At 44.0% G+C, this 6,565-nt stretch overlaps 1 pseudogene; it reads right to left on the bottom strand.

Annotated features, from left to right (window-relative positions):
• Positions 1-4,546: 4,546 nt before the first annotated feature.
• LOC101014103 lies at positions 4,547-5,457 on the bottom strand (annotated as a pseudogene).
• Between the last annotated feature and the right edge of the window lie 1,108 nt (positions 5,458-6,565).

Genomic DNA, 6,565 nt, shown 5'->3' with positions numbered 1-6,565 from the left:
GAAAGAAAGTGAGAGAGAAAGAAAGAAAGAGAGACGAAAGAAAAGCAAGGCAAAGAAAAGGAAAAGCAAGGCAAACAAAGAGAAAAGCAAGGCAAAGAAAGAAAAGAAAGAGGCAGAGAGAAAGAGAGAAAGAAAGAAAAGAGAGAGAGAGAAAGAAGAAAGAAAAGAAAGAAAGAGAAAGAAAAAAGAAAGAAAGAGAAAAAAGAAAGAAAAGAGAGAGAGAAAGAAGAAAAGAAAGAAAGAGAAAGAAAGAAAAAGAAAGAAAGAAAGAAAGAGAAAGAAAGAAAGAAAGAAAGAAGGAAAGAAGGAAGGAAGGAAGGAGAAGAGAAGAGAAAAGAAAAGAGAAAGAAAAGAAAAAAGAAAAGAGAGAAAGAAATAGATCTTGGGATTCAGAGGCCCTGAGGAAGCTTCCTGGCTGAGGATACCACCCCCAAGTGGTCTCCAAGTCAGCCTGAAACATTCTTGCTGTTTGTGAATCACACCAGGAAACTGCCCTTGCAACATTCCACGAGGCAAGAGCCTGGACCTTGGTCTGACTGCTGATTGATAGTGAGTCAGGGAAAAGGGCACCAGACAGGCAGCCTGGAGACGCAGGGCTCTGTGCCTTGTTCTGCACATGAACCAAATGAGGCAGACAGATTCAGGTACTTTTCCTATCAAGGTGAAATGCCTGGGAGACCAGAGTTTGGCCCCAGCCTGGTTGTCTTGACTTCCCTCTGTAGCAGCCTCCTCTGAAATAGGTGATGATTTCAAGAGGGAATGCCAGGCAGGCACTGGCAGTCCCAATCTGAGATTTAAGAAAGAGCAAAGTTTGGCTGGGCGCAGTGACTCATGCCTGTAATCCCAGCACTTTGGGAGGCCAAAGTGGGCAGATCACTTGAGGTTAGGAGTTTGAGACCAGCCTGGTCAACATGGTGAAACCCCATCTCTACTAAAAATACAAAAATTAGCTAGGTATGGTGGCAGGCGCCCGTAATCCCAGCTAGTCCGGAGGCTAAACCAGGAGAATCGCTTGAACCTCGGAGGCAGAGCTTGCAGTGAGCCGAGATCACACCATTGCACTCCAGCCTGGGTGACAGAGTGAGACCCTGTCCTGGGGGGGGAAAAAAAGGAAGAGCAAAGCTACAATGTAAGTGGGTTAGATTGGCAATACCTATCCCATCTCACCCTCCATTTCCTTTTCCTGAGTCACAGAGGCGCTGAGTGAGACAGAAAAGAATGATGTGAATTATTCATCACAACATATATAATCATTTAAAAAAAATCAGAGACAGCCTAAATGTGCAACAATAGAGAGAATGATATGAAATAAATTATAATATGAAATAAAGTATAAAGTTAAGTAGCCATTCAAAACAACAAAGCAGAGACTCATGCCTGTAATCTCAGCATTTTGGGAGGCCAAGGTGGGAGGATTACTTGAGACGAACCTAAGCAACATAGCAAAAACCCATCTCTACAAAAAATACAAAAATTAGCCAGGCATGGTGGCGCCCACCTGTAGTCCCAGCTACTCAGAAGGCTGAGGTGAGAGGATTACTTGAGCCCAGGAGGTTGAGACTGCAGTGAGACTGCAGTGATTACACTACTGCACTCTAGCCTGTGTGACAGAATAAGACCCTGTCTCAGAAAAAGACAGAAAGAGAGAGAGACAGAAAGGAAAGAAGGAAAGAAAGGGGGCCGGGCGCGGTGGCTCAAGCCTGTAATCACAGCACTTTGGGAGGCCGAGACAGGCGGATCACAAGGTCAGGAGATCGAGACCATCCTGGCTAACACAGTGAAACCCCGTCTCTACTAAAAAATACAAAAAACTAGCCGGGTGAGGTGGCGGGCGCCTGTAGTCCCAGCTACTCGGCGGGGCTGAGGCAGGAGAATGGCGTGAACCCGGGAGGTGGAGCTTGCAGTGAGCTGAGATCTGGCCACTGCACTCCAGCTTGGGCGACAGAGCGAGACTCTGTCTCAAAAAAAAAAGAAAAAAAAAGAAAGAAAGAAAGAGAGAGAAGGAAGGAAGGAGGGAAGGGAAGAAGGAAGGGAGGGAGGGAGGAAGGGCATGGTAGCTCACGCCTGTAATCCCAGCACTTTGGGAGGCTGAGGCAGGAGGATCACCTGAGGTCAGGAGTTTGAGACCACCCTGGCCAACATGGCAAAACCTCATTTCTAGTAAAAATACAGAAATTAGCCAGGCGTAGTAGTGCACACCTGTAGTCCCAGCTACTTGGGGAGGCTGAGGCAGGAGAATCACTTGAACCCAGGAGGCGGAGGTTGCAGTGAGCCAAGAATGCGCCACTGCACTCCAGCCTGGGTGACAGAATGAGACTTTGTCTCAAAAAAAAAAAAAAAAAAAAAAAAGAAAAAGAAAAGAAAGGAAGGAAGGAAGGAAAGAGAAAGGAAAAGAAAAGAAAAAAGAAAACAATATACATGAATATCTTTGTGACCTTGGGGTACAGGAAGAGTTTTTAAGTAAGATCCAAAAAGGGCCAAGCCAAATAAAAGATTGATAAATGTTTCTACATTAAAATTAAGAAATCCTGGCTATAAAAGGGCACTATGAACATAATGAAAAGTCAAGCCACAGAGATGATGGTTGGAATGCATATAAGCAACAAAAGGCTCAAATCCCAAATAAGCAGTAAGAAAGGCAGGCAACTCAGTCAAAAAATGAGCAATGACTTGAACAGGAAATTCACAGAAAATACAGAAATGCCAAAAAGCATATGAAAGAGTGCTCAACTTTATTTGTTATCAGGGAAACCTAAACTAAAAGCACAATGAGATATCAAATATCTAAAACTAAGAATGACATTTCTAAGTACTGGTGCTGATGTGAAGCAACTGGACCTCTAGCACTGCTAGGAGTGCAAATCGTTATGCCCACTTTGGAAAACAGTTGACATTATCATCCGAAGTTGAAAATAATGCGTTCGGGCTGGGCGTGGTGGCTCACGCCTGTAATCCCAGCACTTTGGGAGGCCAAGGTGGGTGGATCACGAGGTCAGGGGTTTGAGACCAGCCTGACCAACATGGTGAAATCCTATCTCTACTAAAAATACAAAAATTAGCCGGGCGTGGTGGCAGGCACCTGTAGTCTCAGCTACTCAGGAGGCTGAGGCAGGAGAATTGCTTGAACCTGGTAGGCAGAGGTTGTAGTGAGCCGAGATCGCGCCACTGCACTATAGCCTAGTGACAGAGCGAGACGACGTCTCAAAAAAAAAAAAAGAAAAGAAAAAGAAAAAAGAAAATAATGCGTTCTCTGTGACCCAGCTATTCTTTTCCTAGGTTTGTACTTGTTATGGTCTGAATGTTTGTGTCTCCCTAAAATTCATATGTTGAAATCCTAACCCCCAAGTGACAGTATTGAGAAGTAAGGCCTTTGGGAGGTGATTAGATCATGAAGTCATAGCATTCGTGAATGGGATTAGCGCCCTTATCATAAAAGAGGCTGTAGGAGCTTCTTTGCTTGTTCTGTCATATAATGACACAACAAGAAAGTGCCACCTATGAAGGAAGCAGGACCTCACCAGTCACCAAATCTGCTGGTGCCTTGATTTTGGACTTCCCAGCCTCCAGAACTGTTAGCAATAAATGTTTGCTGTTTATAAGTTGCCCAGACTATAGTATTTTGTTACAGCAACCAGAACCAACTGAGACAATACCGAACAGAAATGTGTTCAGCTTACACAGGGGACATGGACAAGAAGACTCATGGCAGCATAGTTTGTAATAACCCCAAAGTGGAAACAACCCGAATGTCCATCAGGAACCAATCATGGGTAGTATATTTATAAAATAGGATATTATATAGTAATAATGAATGGACTACAGATGGATAAAACAAACACAGATAAATCTCTCAAATAAAAAGAAAAGAGAAAGAAAAGAAAAAAGCCAGGTACATGGCTGGGCGCGGTGGCTCACACCTGTAATCCCAGCACTTTAGGAGGCCGAGATGGGTGGATCCCTTGAGGCCGGGAGTTCGAGATCAGCCTGGCCAACATGGTAAAATCCCGTCTCTACTAAAAATAAAATAAATAAATAAACAAGGAAATAGAAAAAGAAAAAAGCCAGGTACAAAAGAAAACACACTGTGTAAGTTTATACAAAGTTCAAAAGCAGACAAACCAAAACTATAATCTTTAGGTGATAAAAGAACAAAGGAAAGGTAAGAATTACCAGAAAAGTTAGGATAGTGGTTACCTTTAATGAGTAAGGAGGAATTCCTGACAGCAGAAGATCCTGCAGGGGGCTTCTAGGTTGGTGGCAATATTTTATTTTTGGCCTGGTTAGTGGACACTTGGATATTGTCTTATAATAATTCTGAGCCAGGTATGGTGGCTCACACCTGTAATCCCAGCACTTTGGGAGGACAAGGTGGGAGGATCATGAGGTCAGGAGTTCGATACCAGCCTGACCAACATGGTGAAACCCCATTTCTACTGAAAATACAAAATTGACTGAGCATGGTGGTGCACACCCGTAATCCCAGCCACTTGGGAGACTGAGGCAGGAGAATCACTTGAACTAGGGAGGTGGAGGTTGCAGTGAGCTGAGATCGAGCCATTGCATTCTAGCCTGGGCAACAAAAGTGAAACTCCATCTCAAATAATAATAATTTTTAAGCCATGTGTTTATGTACCATGCACCTTTCTGAATGTGTTTTATTTGATTAAACTATGTGTAATTGCCAATATGCAGTCATTTTTTTTTTTGCAGATCGCAGACCACAGAATTTTATTAAGATGAAATAACTTTATTAAGACGAACTACATAGAAGCTACCAGACTAAGCCAAAATCCATGAGGTTCATGTGAACTTACAGTTACACAAATAAGAAGCAAATGGCATATCCAAAACCGTAAGGAAATATCCTGATGCCCAGGTGATGAAGGCTGGGGTGAATAAGGCCATATATTTATTTCAAGTTGTTAAAGAGTTTGTGGGCCACACAATGGTCCCTTGCATGCAAAAAGTCAAAGAGCTCCTCCGTGCAATCCTCTTCTGTATGTGATTGAGAGCATACATGCTCATCACAGAGCTCCAGCCGCTCCTGGGCCTTTACACATTTCTCCAACTGCTCGCATTGCTCTCTCACTGTTGTTAGGGGATCCTGATGTAGAAACACTAATTCCTCCTCTTCTTCTTCCTCCTTCTTTGTATCTCTAGATTCGGTCAGCATCTTTCGCTCGTCCTCCAGTCCCATGTCTGGTTACAGTTCTGGATTCAAACGAGCAGCAACAGTGGCACCTAATCCACTTCAGGATCTAGAAGGACCTGTAAGGTTCACTTAGCAGATATGAAGCGATCTGGACGGAAGTCAATATGCAGTCATTATTAACCTACAAAATGAGAATTCATGTGATTCAACCCAATATTTCACAATACAAAATAATTTACTAAGGCCAGTGGCTTACACCTGTAATCCCAGCACTGAGGGAGGCTGAGGCGGGTGGATCACCTGAGGACAGGAGTTCGAGACCAGCCTGACCAACACGGAGAAGCCCCATCTCTACTAAAAATACAAAATTAGCCAGGCGTGGTGGCACCTACCTGTAATCCTAGCTACTAGAGTGGCTGAGGCAGGAGAATCGCTTGAACCCGGGAGGCGGAGGTTGTGGTGAGCCGAGAGCGCGCCATCGCACTCCAGCCTGGGCAACAAGAGCGAAACTACGTCTCAAAAAAAAAAAAAAATACATTAAGTTAAGCAACTATTCAAAATGATGGTTATGGCTGGGCACGGTTGTTCATACCTGTAATCCCAACAGTTTGAGAGGCCAAGGACGGCAAATTGCTTGAGTCCAAGAGTTTGAGATCAGCCTGAGCAACATAGTGAAACCTCATCTCTACAAAAAATAAAAAAAATCAGCCAAGTGCAGTGGCACTGTAGTCCAAGCTACTTGGGAGGCTGAGGTGGGGGGATCACCTGAGCCCAGGAGGTCGAGGCTGCAGTGAGGCGTAGTTGTACCACTGCACTCTAGTCTAGGTGACAGAGTGAGACCCTGTCTCAAAAACAAACAAACAAACAAACAAAAAACAAAAAAAAAATGAAAAGAAAAAAAGATGGTTGTGAAAACTATTAACAGCTTAATTCACCATTTATTCATTAAGCAAATATCTCCTGGGGGCTTATCATGAATCAGGCATATTTCTTTTCTTTTTTCTTTTCTTTTTTCCGAGATGGAGTTTCGCTCTGTCACCCAGGCTGGAGTGCAATGGAGCCACGTCTCGACTCACTGCAACCTCTGCTTCCCAGGTTCAAGCAATTCTCCTGCCTCAGCCTCCCGAATAGCTGGGACTACGGGCGCACGCCAACACGCCCAGCTAAGTTTTGTATTTTTAGTAGAGACGGGATTTCACCATGTTGGCCAGGATGGTCTCGATCTCTTGTCCTCATGATCTGCCTGCCTCAGCCTCCCAAAGTGCTGGGATTACAGGCGTGAGCCACTGTGCCCAGCCTGAACCAGGCATATTTCTAGGCACTGGGAGAAATTATCTCATTGCACATTAATGGGAAGAAGAAAGCATAAACAGATAAAGAAATATCTAGAATGTCATATTGTGATAAGTGCTG

This window comes from Papio anubis, chromosome 14, assembly GCF_008728515.1.
Source record: "Papio anubis isolate 15944 chromosome 14, Panubis1.0, whole genome shotgun sequence".
Lineage (NCBI taxonomy): Eukaryota > Metazoa > Chordata > Mammalia > Primates > Cercopithecidae > Papio > Papio anubis.
Note: the sequence above shows the minus strand (reverse complement) of the source record. Positions and strands in the feature narration are given on the sequence as shown.